Source organism: Epinephelus moara, chromosome 11 (assembly GCF_006386435.1).
Source record: "Epinephelus moara isolate mb chromosome 11, YSFRI_EMoa_1.0, whole genome shotgun sequence".
Classification (NCBI taxonomy): domain Eukaryota; kingdom Metazoa; phylum Chordata; class Actinopteri; order Perciformes; family Serranidae; genus Epinephelus; species Epinephelus moara.
Genome location: NC_065516.1, coordinates 33,243,733 through 33,258,773, shown reverse-complemented (window position 1 = coordinate 33,258,773; position 15,041 = coordinate 33,243,733). Strand labels below are relative to the sequence as shown.

Here is a 15,041-nt window from a genome sequence, read left to right as displayed (position 1 = left end):
TGGTGGAATTTGGGGGTTATTTTTTTTAAAAAGAAAACAAAATACACAATACATTTTGTCGTACTTGCTGAAACTGTCCATATATTTTTCTTCCTGCTCTGTTACCTTGTAGCACTTCTAATGGCCTAACTGCATTTGTTCAAAATCAACCAATCAGAGGGACAAGAACAAAAGTTAAGGTGAACGTTTGAATAGGATGGGCAGGAGGGGTGGTCCAACATCCACCGAGGCCAGTGTTTCCTTAAAGTAAGATTGTTAAAGCCAAACCCTGTTCTTTTTTTCTTAACCCAACCACGTGTGTGTTGTTGAAGGAAAAAACGTGAATCTGCCTTGTTGTACTGGCGTAGTGCATTTATTTTGAAAGAGACTGTATTAAAACGATAAATTTCCTGTGAAACAGAAGTGTATATTGAAGGAAGACAATGCATGTAACAGGCAGAACTTGACACGGCGTCCAAGAACTTCAACTACCAACACACCCAGGGTACCTTGCACTGGATGTGGAGGGTCCATGACCAAACGTTAATATGTGAGGAGGTCACAGTGAGAATGTGTTGGTCAGTCAATTCAATGACTGCTCGGGAACTGCCGTCAAACTGTCAAACAAGGCAAGGACCCCAAAAATGCAAGGGCTGGCCCTGACGTAAGGTCTATGATTATTATTATTATCAGAATTATTATGACATGATTATTTCCTTTGTACTATTATTATTATTGATATAACACAACAATGACATGGAGACTAATTTTCTAAATTTCTGATTTGTTTTTCTGAATAATAAAAATAATCTTTGGAATAATAAATAGTCATTAGATTTATTAACTTATCAAAAAAATGGATAATGCTTAGAATAAATACCTTAAAATAAATACCTCTGTATTCAGTTGTATTAAACTGAGTTTGTCAGATTTTAAAAGACTCATACAACTGACTCAATAATGCCAGAGTTGGAGCTCCTGAAAAGGATGCATGCAAATTGCTACCTAAATCTTTGAACCAGCGGATTATTTTTAGGGTGTATACAAAATTTAGAAATAGACTAGAAATAAAGTCACTCTGTTTATAGGCTGTTTTGAGTGGGCTGCACATATTTGTATTTGGCTCAGTCAGCCAATTTAAAAGCAAACCCCGGCCTGTATCATGATTTTCAAGTGGCTTGATAATTGGAAGGTGAGTCATCGGGGCGCATCTTCAGGCCCTCTAAGTTTAGCTACATCTCCAACCTATTTGGGCTCCACGCTACAACTCACCTCTTCTGTTTTATTGTTGTTGTTGTTGTTGTTGTTGTTGTTGTTGTTGTTGTTGTTGTTTGTTTAAACATTTTTCTTAATTTAATCCTTCAATATGAAAACAACTTGGACCAGTCTCCTGCAAAACATTACAGCTCACACTTCAGCCACTTCCTGTTCCTTCCCTCTCCTTTCTCCCCACCTCTTCTGGTAACAGATAAAAGAAAGAAATCACCGTATGCAGTATGAGCTTCACTACAGACCTCATTTTGTAATGCTAGGCTTTCCAAGCATGAGGGAGTGGTGATATTATGCACATAAACTATAGTGTGTATTGTGTCCCTTCTGTGTATTTGGTTCACATTTCATTCACACTCCATTTGGACCACAGTGGAGTTCTCTTTGACGACGACTGCGAGCCACATTTCTGTCAGGGTTTATTTGCTAGCACTCGACTTTGAATGTCAATGTTTTTCATCTCGCCAAAAGTCCCAAACAAGCACATCACAATAAACTGCTCCTTACATGCTTGATGTGGACCAACACCGAGCATTTGGTCTCAGACATTTTCACTGAGTGAACTGTCAGCAAATGGAACATGACAGGCGAGCTGGAAGTTGCTGTGTATATACAAAACTGTCTGATTTCAAGGGCTAGCTCCTTCAAAGTGTGGATTTCAGGACAGAGTGTGAGACCCAGTGGTCAGTGTTCCAATTCACTGCAGGTCAGGTCTGGTGTGTGTGAGATTCAGGCTGAATCCTCTTTGCACTGCTTCATGTGGGGAAGATATGCAGATTCAGCCCTCCAGCTTTCAGACCTCTGTGTCCCCATTCAGGGGCCACTTCCTTCAAAGGGCATCTCTTACGTCATCCATAAAGTCTCCTACGCAGAGCAGGGTGTTATGGGTAACTGTGGGTCGCAGAGGCTCACAGAGGTACCAACCATGGATGTCGTAGGACAACTGGAAACAGTGCCACCAACAGCTCTGCTGCCAGTTTGTCCCAGTGGCCATATGTAGTATTGCAACAAAAAAATCCCCATAAAGCATTTTCGCTACCAAAGGAATTGTCTTTAAAATCACTGACGAGACACTTTGACCTGCAGACAAGGTCAGTTATTGCTCTTTGTATTCTGAATTTTTTAATTATGGACATTTTATATTTGTTAAACTTTCTAAGAGCCCAGAGATGAAGCCATCATCAAGCAAGATGATTGGTTGATTTAATTCTTGTCAGGCAGCAGGTATGAAATAAAGACCCAAACAAACATTAACAGACGGCCTACATACAAGGTGTAGCTATGCACATTTATCCCAGTGGCCCCTGTGCATGTTCGCCAACAAACAGCGAAGAATTATTAATTTACAACAGCATATACATTTTAAAAAGTAATGCCATTATCATTATTTTTATCAACATGAGGTAACAGTGTTGATGAACACATCTGTGAAGCTGCAAAACGGCTTAATTCTTTTTTTTCTGTGCAATATCTGGTCTTCCAATACAACATCTGATTGTGCTGCAACTAATAGCATTTGGCCTTACACTAAACACCTTTTCAAGCAATTTCAGCAAGGTCAGGCTTGACCACCAATTCTTAAGTCGAAGTTGGCATTTGTGCCAAATTTGAAGAACATTCCTTAAAGCGTTCTTGAGTTATTGCATTCATGACAATGGGATGCATGTAACCCAAAAAACGGTAAAACATAAATATTTGATTGATTAGACTGGTCGATCAGAACACTGTTGGATCTGCTTTATGTGCTACGTGAATGTGCTGAGTTCTTTTATACTCCCACTGTGCCTGTATTCATTTAGCTATGACTGATATATTTATGTTTCTGAGATATAAAACATCCTGCACCTGCAATTATACATACAACCAGGTTCCACCGAGATTTGAACTCAGATCACTGGATTCAAAGTCCAGAGTGCTAACCATTACACCATGGAACCACAAGAAGCTGTGAAAAAATCTCTGTAATTGAACACAAAGATACTGGATTACTACAAGATGGCCCACCTACAATATACTCCCATTGTATGAAATGGTATACATTTCCGGTCTCCTAAGTAGGCGTTGTCCCCGTACCCCAACCTCGCTTCTGTCAACATGTGTGTACCCTTACTGGCTGTAAGCAAATGAATAAACAGTCCGTGAAAAAAATATTTTTTCCAGCGGATGTCTTAGTTACAACATGATTGAGCTAACTGGAGTAGTTTCATGTCGTATCCGACAATGGGAGGCTTTTAACAGACGACGTCCTGATGTTAGCTTTGCTGCTGCTGTTAGCTGTCCCTGTCAGCTGCAGCCACTGATGCTTTCTAGACATCGTGATTTCCCAAAACTGAATAAATACCACACATAGCAACACAAAACTGCTTTGCTAGCTCAATCATGTTGTAACTAAGATATCCGCTGGAAAAAATATTTTTTTAATCCAGTATCTTTGTTGAAACTGCACTGATTTCAGCACCAGAGAGGAGATATCTGTTGCCAGATCTCGCGAGAGTGTGTTGTTGAGACAGAGACAGGTCTTGAACAAAGTAAATTTGTCCATCTGAAATTTGCCGTTTTGGTGTCGGAATGTTCTGAAGATACGTGGCTTGTGATAAATGGGTCCAATATTTGCTTCCGTGACTATGGGGTGAAAGAATCAGCCATAATCTGTAATCACGTTCATTTCTCCCACTGAAGTCAATGGACTCAGGACCTGCTGTTAGTCTCCTAAAGGGGTGTGGTGGTCGCGAACCCCACGTGACACTGATACAGGAAACTGACTCGCAGTGGACCGTCTTGGCTTATCCACCATCTTTGTTGAACATGCTGAGAACAAATCAAATCAAACTTTATTTATAAAGCACTTTTCATACATTAAAAATGCAGCACAAAGTGCTTCACAAAATACACACACACACACACACACACCCCTACACACACACACAGTCAACATAGTAACATGGCAGGGCACTGAGGAAGCAATAGTCCTTATTTAACTTGAGCAACTGTTTCCTCAAGAGTTCCTACTAACAATTAATCTGGCAACAGAAATACAAAGTGTGTATAAACCATAGAAAAATAGTGGATAGAAAGGACATTGAACCGTTCAGAGTCCAGAATGCTAACCGTTAGACCATGGAACCTCTGCAATGACATGGAAATCGCTTCTCAAATAACATCACCATGTATAAGGGCGTACAACAACAGCAATAAAGCTGTGAAATGCTTCTACAGTACAAGGTACACTTTTGTTGTAGGCATGACATCTTTGCTCACTCTGCTTTCCAACTATCATGTTACAAGCAGTGCCTCCTGCTGTCAGAAGTGGGATTTGAACCTACACTGCAATCTGAACACAGCTGCTCATAAAGTTACATTTCCATAAAAAAAGGAAAATTACCCAGAGTATGAATGGCAATATTGTACTTTTTAAATGCTCTAAATGCACTAGAATTATCGCCTCCGCCAACCTGTAATGATGCAGGTGCAGTTTACATCCACGTCTGTTCAGAATCATATGTGGCCATGACAGCTGGCAGTGCTTCCAGTGTAGATGTGGTTTTACCTCAGTTAGTGCGCAATCCCGTCATCTCGATCATTTGGTGCAAGGTGGTCATAAAACTCAGTCCAATCTGTCGTCTTTTCTTTTACCTTTTGATGTTCCAACAAAATCATACGTTCAATGTTATCTTGAGTTTTTTGTCTTGGGTCGTGCAAACACTGAAGTTCAATGACAGACTGGTAGACTGTAAACATGGAGGAGACTCTGAGAAGGCGCGAGATCGTGAATAAGTCTTGGTTCTCTTGTACTGTGGAAAAGGAGAAGAAACTGGTGGAGTTGCAGCGTGAAGACTGTGTTTAATTCCGTTTGTATCTAATCCACCAACCAGCACTTATTTTACTGAGAAATCGAAATTTTTTAAATGATTTCCTCTCATTACCGCGGTCTTCTCCCACTAAAATAACACAGCTTACCAATGGAGGCTGGTGGTGAGTTAGGGCAGCAAATTCCAAAATGTAAAGTTTGTATGCAAACACAGTTTACCTTTACGGCCTTTTATCTTGTGTTTATAGAGTTGTGTGTTTTTGCGGACATGTGAGAAATCATAAATTGTATTTCTTAAAGGGAGTTTGTACAGAATACAGAAACTTAATGAAAGGGAAGCTTTTTGAATCCATCAAGTGGAAGCTTTAAAGGGAAATTTCGGTTTATTTCAACCCGTCTCCTATCGTTCTAAATTTGTTTCAAGTGACTAGTGACATAGAAATAATAGTTAGCATGTTAGCCGTTAGCCTAGATACAGCCGGGGCGCATAGTAGCGTCAGACCTGTTAAAACGTAAGTGAACGGGCAACCTTCAAGTGCAAAGTTAGTCCACTAAACAAGCTTTTTTTCCACAAAGACCGCCTCATATCGTTAGGATAAATGTCAGAGAACATATAGAAAACGACATGTAAACGTGTTGTCTTACCTTACCGGTGTGCTGCCATGTTTGTTTACCATTTAGCTCTGCTTTCCAAAGCGCGGCCGAAATATAGCGAGAACAAGCAGCAATCTCATAGCGTGCCTGAACAAGCAGCAACAGCTGGAAGGCAGAACCGGACAGTAGCCTGAAAAGTTCATTCATTTATTTTATGAAAGATTTATAGAATAATGGCTGACTTTTTGCCAGACTTCGACTTTGTGGAGGAGGAATTTGATTTTGCAGAGTTTGATGGCCGCCCTTATTTATTTGAGCCAGAATACACTGACGAAGAGCTTCGTGAAATTGAAGAACGGAGGAGGAGAGAGAGAGAGGCGCAACAGGTAGAGGACGAGAGAGGAGGAATGGCTGCTGCAAGGCTGCGTAGCTCTGGAGATTGGTGGTGTACCTGTGAATGCTGTGCCCCAGTGCCCACAGAAGAGGAATGCCTCTGTTGCAAGGAATGGGACCGGTTGCAGCCTTATTTTCAAGGTCTGGATGTGACCGAGGACGAGACACCTCCACCTGGAGTAGTATCCAGCTGGGCTTTATCTAGAGCTCGCGAGATTTCAGGCACGGTATGAGATCGCTGCTTGTTCTCGCGATATTTCGGCCGCGCTTTGGAAAGCAGAGCTAAATGGTAAACAAACATGGCAGCACACCGGTAAGGTAAGACAACACGTTTACATGTCGTTTTCTATATGTTCTCTGACATTTATCCTAACGATATGAGGCGGTCTTTGTGGAAAAAAAGCTTGTTTAGTGGACTAACTTTGCACTTGAAGGTTGCCCGTTCACTTACGTTTTAACAGGTCTGACGCTACTATGCGCCCTGGCTGTATCTAGGCTAACGGCTAACATGCTAACTATTATTTTTATGTCACTAGTCACTTGAAACAAATTTAGGACGATAGGAGACAGGTTGAAATAAACCGAAATTTACCTTTAAAGTGTCCTGGTCTCAATAAGGATATAGACTTAATGTTATTTTGTGATTTGTCATTGTTCTCTACAGGTATCATCATTTTTCTCACAGCCCATGGGTTAAGAAAAGTGTATATTTATTTATGTATTGTTTGTGGTATCTCATCTAATGTCACTGTGTTTTTATGAACTTGTTCTGTTTTTCATTTTTGTCTATTTATTTGCCTGTGAAAGCCCTGACAAAGACCTGCAGTGGTTGAAAAATGTTGGGTCTTTTAATGATTCAGCCACTACAATAAAGGCTTTTTATTATTTCCTTCTTCGTTTTTTTTCCATATTTTTTGGGGTGCCTAGATTGCCTTCCTGTTGAAGACTCAACAATGTTACATCATCATCAAATTTATTTGTGCAACAAAAGCCCACATTTAGACTTACAAAAAAAAATAACATCATGATTTGGCTTATCATTCACACAGGAAGCAAACAGCAAGCTCTCTTGTAAAGGTTTTTTTTTTTTAACCTGTCCACCTCCCCTCCCCTTCGGCCCACCCTACTGAAACTCTTCAGCTCTTCATATTACATAGTTACCAGCGACATTACAAACTGATGCCATTTGGTGGTGTATCATACTGCCACAAAAGATGCCTTTTTACTTCAGAATCTGATGCTGAAATTACTGACAAAGCAACAGTATGTGATGAGGTGGGAATGAGAATGGGCTGAACCATCAACCAACACCGCCATACTTTCAAAGCGTGGCAAAACCATTCCTAGTTTGATCATTTATTTCAGAGATACTCAATGCGCGGCTCGTCAAGCTTTAATTGGTGGCTCGCATGTTAGCTTATATAACAATATGGTAACACAGCCAATACATTTTTTAAAATGTGCTACATGAATTTACAATGAACACTACACTACAAACATGCAAACATCCGCATTATATTTCTCCTTTCACCTCAATTAATGATTAATAATTAAAAGGGGGTTAACCAAAACCTGGCAACGCAGCACGTTACGGCATTTTGACAACTCACACTCACTTGACCACAGTGCAGGTGGCTTGCAGGTTACGATAGCTCCGCCAGCCAGCATGACATGCACAGGGCAAAAAATGGATCGAATTCTAATAAAAAAAAGGACAAAAACGAGACGGAGAGACACACAGCGTTGTAAGGAATACTGAGGATAAAGAGTCAGAGGAAGCAGCAAATGAAAATCAACATGAAGACGCCGGAGAGTCGGGAGAGGGGACAAGCAGGGAAACGCTGAGTAAAAAACTAAAGGTACGAGGCATACAAGATGAGCACAGGAAATTTCAAGAGAAGTGGACAGATAAATTCTTTTTTGTTGTTCATGGCATGAACCCTCTGTGCTTAATATGCAAACAAACACGCACCGGTTTCAAACGAAGCAACTTGGAGCGCCATTTCAAAAACGACGCATCCACACTTCAATGAAAGTTACCCGCCTGGCAGTGAACTCAGAAAGAAAAAAATAGCACAGCTCACTGCTTCACTTTGTGGGCAGCAGAATCTTATCCACCGGACAACATCTACTGCAGAGCATTTAACAGAGGCATCTTTTGAGATAGCGTGGATTTTGGCACGGGCAAAAAATACCACTCTCAGACTCAGAAATAGTAAAAGGCTGCTTTTTGGCTTCAGCAGAAATATTGTTCACAGATTTTGACAACAAGGACATGATTCTCAAACAAATAAAAGACAGTTACAGTTGTCTGATTCAACAATAAAATTGAAAGTGTATTGGCTGTGTTGTTTATTTGTGGGATGTCCAATTTATATGTAGAAATGCTCATCTGTGTAGGTGACTTGGTATATTGTCGTGAAAGTGGCTCTCCCCTTGGCTTTGCTCTGCCAATGTGGCTCTTGTGAAAAATATAGTGAGGATCACAGATTTATTTGATCATGCTTGGCAATGAACAGTGGACACATTCAACAGACATGCATCAGTGTTTTACGTACGGGGAGCCTCTGGGGACACAGGCAAACCAGCTCTGCTGTAATATCAGTCTCTACTTGATCAAATAAGTTTTTTCTACACAAGAATCAAAAATGCAATCTGAAATGCACACATATAGCTGATCTGTGTCACACAGACTTTTCTCTCTGTCTGTATAGAGACACTTGATACAATAGTAATTGTTTTGTCATGCTGTAGTACACTGTTTGGAAGAGCTGATTGATTTTTCGTTTTCACACTTCTGAGAGCATAACTTGCTTGTCTCCACTTTCCCAGCCTTTCACAGAGGTTGACTATTAAAAACCCCTCTTCAGCCTCATCGCCAGTTAGGCTGAAAGAGAAACTTTCGAGCCTGCTTACATATTCTCTCAGCGTTTGTGGAGTACGGCGTGATGAATGGCGCCTCCGATGTACCACCTACCTGTGTTCACCCTGCACAACAGGGGAGCATTATCACTCTGTTCCTAGTTGGTTGAACACACCCCCAGTTTGTTCCAGGCATCATTTTGCAAGCTGAATGCACTCAGTTCCATCACATTTTGTTGTGGCTATCAGACAATGGCTCTTTGTATGAATGCCGTATTGGAATATCAAGGTGGATCAATACTTATAGATGGACATTTGGACGCAGTTCCCCTGAGTCCTTTAGATGTGGGAAATATCAAGAATCTGTGTTGGGCTAACACTTTGTAATAAATTAGTTAAGTCAATTAAAGCCCCCAGTTAACTAATCTTGGCATGAATCATTACATATGTAAGTGACTGTTAGATCAAATCAGGAAACCATTTTAACCTGGTCCCACAGAAATACACAAAATGACCACAGCCTCTTAACAGCACATTACCCGGTGATGGCATGTATAGTGTTGAAATTACCTGACAACGCCGTCTAGACAGTACCAATGGAAAGTCAATTAGGATCTTTTGTGGCAAGCAATAGGCAGTGGTTGTTGTTACAACCACATAATAGTATAAAGACTGTGAAAGTCCACATGAGGAGGAACTCAGGATGGCAAACAGTGGACTTTCACCCGAGAGACAGCTGTTCATGTCCCATGTCAAAGTGAAAGTCAAGGATTTAATTTAAAGGAGCAGTATGTCAGTTTAGGGAGATTTTGTGGCATCTAGTTGTGAGGACTGCAAATTGCACCCAGCTGAAACTATTCCCGATTAGAGTTCCTTCAGTGTTTTTTGTTCAGGAGGGTTTCAACGTGAGCGGAATTATCTACATAGTGCATCCAGCCCAGCAATGTATCCTCATATAATGGTTTATTAATAATAATGAGAAGAAGAAGAAGAAGAATGACTTTATTAAGGCCCTGACACACCAACCCGACGGTCAAAGTCGGGCCGTCTGTCACCCTAGTTTTTGCAGTGTCCCGCACTTCGGCGTCAGCGGCTTTTCGGCTGGTTGAATCGGCAGCGGAGCTTGTCGGTGAGAGAGATCACTCTGATTGGCTGTTCAGGTTTTATTTCCTCGCCTCTGTAGCGAGTGAATCTGCCTTTAGTGAAACCGGGGCTAACCGGTGCTTCCTCCTCAGGCTCCACTTCACTCAGCTGCCCCACAGACCCGCTGCTTCTTCCCACTTTAACCTGAATAATAAACCGGAGCTAGCTGGGAGCGGCTAGCGGAGCATTAGCCGCAGCATGACCGGAGGGAAGCACAGCCAGTTAGCCTCCGCTAGTCTCTGAGCTAGCCCCGGCTCTCCGTTTGGATCCAACCGGAGCACCGAGCCCTGGTTTGTTATTCAGGTTAAAGTGGGAAGAAGCAGCGGGTTTATTGGGCAGCTGAGTGAAGTGGAGCCTGAGGAGGAAACACCGAGAACATCTGGATGTAATAGTCTGTGGAGGTGCTGCGGTGCTCGGCTGCACAGATAGGAAACCCCTCAGCTGACAGGATGTACCACTCTCTCACTCCGCTCTCTCTCACGCAGGCGCAGAACGTACGTGCTACTTGGCCGTCGGATGTAGTCCGTGTAGTGTGTTCAAATGCAACTGACACAGGGCGACGTGAGGCGACGCAACAGTTGGCTTTCGTCGCCACTAGTTCTTTGATGTCTGTTTGGTGTGTCCGCACCTTTAAGGACACCGAGAGAGGTCAATAGGGCACCACATGAAAACAGACAATCATCTATATACAAAAATTGTTTTGTCTTTTGAAAATGCACACACAGCAGTGCGTATGATATCCTCTGATTACCGCCCCATGAATAACATTACATCCTTAACATAAAGTAATGGAGGTTAGGTTTAGGAAGAGAAACATGGTGAGGAAGTACCTTAAAATTATTCGAAGTTCACACAGTTTCAAACACTCATCTCCTGGGGAAAGTCCATGGTTTTTTGACCCATCCACCACCCCAACCTGCCTCTTACAAGATTGCTTGGGATTGCCTCCTTGTTGATACCCATAAGCGCATTGGTCGTGTGATTGCAGCCTTTCAAAATGCATGGGTTGCTTACCTTCCCAATGATAATGGGCAGGGATCCCTTCTCTGCTACATGTACAACAGAACAGACCAACTCTGCATACAGTTTGTCTACTTAATTGTCTTTTATCAAACAGATCATAGTCACTTGTGTTACTGGCGTTTGTCTGTAGCATATTTGTCGCATACTGATCTTGTATATGAGGCAGAACCACACAAATCCTGGTTATTATATATGCCAAACCAAGCTGTGGCACCCTTTAACAGTCTGAATTAGCAAAAGCCACATTTTCACTTTAATTTGTCCGGCAGACTGAGGACTTCCGCCTGCCCACTGTACGTCAAAGGGGTCCTCAGATCATAAAAGACAGGGTGAAATATGATGAGTCTGAAGCTTAAAAATTTATTGGCATTGATGCATAATTTAGTTTTGGGGTGTGCTGACAGATCTTTAAAGTTCTGAATTACTCCATATTTCTGCGGAGGAGTTGGACGTGTCCCTGTTGAATGGGAGAGATGAAAATTCTGATGAAAATGAGGGCACATAAAACACTCACACTGACACATGCAGTCTTAAGGTAGGCAGGTGCTACACGTTCTCATCCCAACTCGTCAAATATAAATGCTTCCATTTTCACAGGAGCTGCACAGTTTCTGCTCATTAGATGCAGACAGTCTTTCAAAACCGGCAAAACACCTCACAATGATGTTTGTTTTCTTGTCAAACAAATGCACATAACTAGGTTTAGAAAAAAAAAAATTCATGGTTTGGTGCATATTTAATACAAGAAGTTAACAGCAGGGTCCTGGGAGAAAGTGTGGGGGTTGTTGGAACCATCCACCTCCCATCCCTCCCTACATAGAGGGACCTTCCAGCTCCTTGTATGTCATTATCACAGGCAGCGTTTCACACTGACGCCGCCCACACAGAGTATTATACCTGTTACCTGTTTGTGGTAGGAACCAAATTGCAGCACCACAGGCAGATAGAAAAGTCTGTAATGTCCTTTATTATTTTGCTTGTCAAACACATAATGAGCAGGCAGGTGAAACAACAGTGAGTCAATTTCTTGGCTTGCAGCCTTCCAAGAATAGGGTTCAGTACTAAGCACTCAGCGTTGCACACCGAAGCAGAGAGCAGGCTGAGTGGTATACCGGTGAGCAGATGAAACAGGAGAGTCAGAGGCAGGCGAGGTGTTCACAAGGAAGCAGTCCGGGAATAAAAGCTGGAAAGTCTTGCATAGATATGACAAAGAACAATCTGGCTATGAGAGTTTGTGAAGCTGGAGTAACAATAGTGGCAGGGAGTGTTGAGCCACAGGTGAGCTAAGGTGGCTTAATGAGGTGGGGGAAAAGATGTGAGGGCAGGTGATAGGCTGGTGGGTAGGTGTGGTGGAGAGGCCGGGTAAGTGGAAATTTACTGGGTTAGAGAAGAGCATGTATGGCAGGTCAGAAGTAGTGATGGCCAAATGAAGCCTCGTGAAGCATTTTCTTTATCTTCTGAGCCCACTAGATGGTGCTCATGGTTTAAAGAGAGAGGCTCAAAGAATGGCAATTCAGTGTGCTTTCAACCTTTTGTTGAACAAAAAGCGCCATCTAGTGGGCTCAGAAAATAAAGAAAATGCTTCATGAGGCTTCATTTGGTCATCACTCGTCAGAAGTGCACATTGGGATAATACCGCCATGAAAGGTGCCTTTTTGCGTCGGTATCTGACGCCAAAATCAATGAGCAAGCTGCAGAATAGGATGGCTTCTGGCAGCTGATATCACATCTGAAATTTAAAATTGTAGAATCCACACTAGCTTGGTTTTAAGTCTCTTGTCTTCTGCTGGAGCCTTAGTCCACTTTGAGCATAATCATTGTATACAAAATATTCACATTGCAAGCTAGACAAAACTAATTCTAACTGGCTAGAAGGTGTGGATTAACCTTCAACCGGACGGCTATGACACAAGTGGTTGTTTGCAGTTCTAAATTAGCCAGTATTAAACTGTGGCCGAAGTCAGACACAGTGAGCCTGGAGACAGGATTAGTTGCGTAACCAATAAATTTGGCAAAAACAGATAAACGGCTGCTCAGTAAGTGCCGTAAATTAAATTTCAAATGTTTTTAATACATGAATAAATTTTGGAGATCCAAATAAAGTAATTGGGGGTGGAAGAAATTAGCATTAGCTACGTTAGCTGCAGGAAATAAAGGAAAAGAGAGAATAAAGAGTTGTTGAATTCACGGGTAAAGCAAGAAAATACAGAGTTAATGTGTGTGTGTGTGTGTGTGTGTGTGTGTTTTAATAATACACTTTGTCGATGTAAACCCTTGGATGTTCTTATATGAGCTGTGTTGCCACTTTATTTGTTTACTTACCCACGGGTTAAATTTATATTTGTGAGAAGGGAATGCCGTTGTTTAACGAGGTTGAAGAAGGGGCACGGCATTCACAGCAAAGGTATTTATTTATACATCAATAAAATTGGATAATCACAGCGGCAGGATCTCAGGATATACAGTAGATTCTATATACTGTGAAGCAGCAGAGCAGAAATCAGCATTGGAAGTCTGAATGAATAACTACACAGCTCGTCCTCCAGACTCCCTGGGTGTTTGTGTGTGTATGTGTCCCCAGTGGAGCGAGTGTTATCAGCAGCTCTGCTGAGCCTCAGCAGGCTGATTATGTCTATTCTAAACAAAGCCCACACTTCTTTCTTCTGTCCTACAAAAAGCCACCAGATAACAATACTCTAACACTCAATGCAATATTACTGTCACTGTGGAGCCATGCATGAAATAGAAAGGTACAAAGCTTTATTTTTTGCATAGATAGATAGATAGATAGATAGATAGATAGATAGATACATAGATAGACTGCTGCTGAGGCTAGAAAAGAAAAAGAGAGACACCATGCAGCTCCTGGTATAATCACATTAGACCAGGTAGACAGGACATTAGAATAAATTCTGCATTGGCCCAGCAGGGGGGAGAACTTATTATACAGTGTGGTCAGCAAGAGACTATTAACCCTTAACCCTGCTGACTATAGAAATGTACAGAACTTTGGTAATGTGGCCAACACTATCAGTGGTATCTGCTCAGAGACAAACTCCAGGCTCAGAGTGCAGGCAGTCGACGGCTTGTATCAAACAGGTGAGACATTTCAGCTGCTCAGCCTCAGAGGAGAGTCTCTATAAAGTTACTGCTGCACACTGGCTACGGTTGAGTAGTCATTTTTGCTTAGGGAGGTTCCTAACTAAGTGAAATGCCCTGCATGTATATATGTGGCAGCCATATTAAGAGCTGTTTGAATTCTCTAAATGCAAAAGAAAGGAGCTTCAATTCTTCCTTTACACTGCACCATCGATTATGAGAGAAAAGGAGATATGCCGTCCCACAGCTAGTGACGGCCAAATGAAGCCTCATGAAGCATTTTCTTTATTTCATGAGCCCACTAGATGGCGCTTTTTGTTCAACAAAAGGTTGAAAGCACATTGAATTGCCATTATTTGAGCCTCTCTCTTTAAACCATGAGCGCCATCTCGTGGGCTCAGAAAATAAAGAAAATGCTTCATGAGGCTTCATTTGGCCATCACTACCCACAGTCCCTTTCTGCACCAACATTTAAAGCGATGCACTATTCAACTGTTCTTAAGGGAATCAACTAGTTTGTCAGATTACACATCCACAGCCTGTATGAGCCAGGTGTTGACTGAGCTGTGAGCTGGTGCTAAAGCTATTAATCAGATCGCTGACTTATATATAATTTTTGTTTTTCTTTAACGGGACTTTTTAGCAAAAATAATACACATGATTGTACTTCTATAACTGGAGACACAACAATGTCTTGAATCTTGAATCTGCAAGATTATAATCAGCATTTGAACTGTCTGAAGTCTCTCTTTCAAGAAAAGGAGACATTTTGCAGGTTATCTTTTTAAGTCAACATGATTCATCCTTAAGAATGATATTTATACTCGTCCATTGTAGGCCCAACACGTAAAGCCTTCCTTGCACAAATTTA

At 41.7% G+C, this 15,041-nt stretch overlaps 1 non-coding gene across 1 annotated transcript; it reads right to left on the bottom strand.

The window, feature by feature from the left end:
• Positions 1 to 3,113: 3,113 nt before the first annotated feature.
• Positions 3,114 to 3,185, bottom strand: trnaq-uug (transfer RNA glutamine (anticodon UUG)). Its single transcript has one exon. It is a non-coding gene; the product is annotated as a tRNA-Gln (tRNA).
• Positions 3,186 to 15,041: the final 11,856 nt, after the last annotated feature.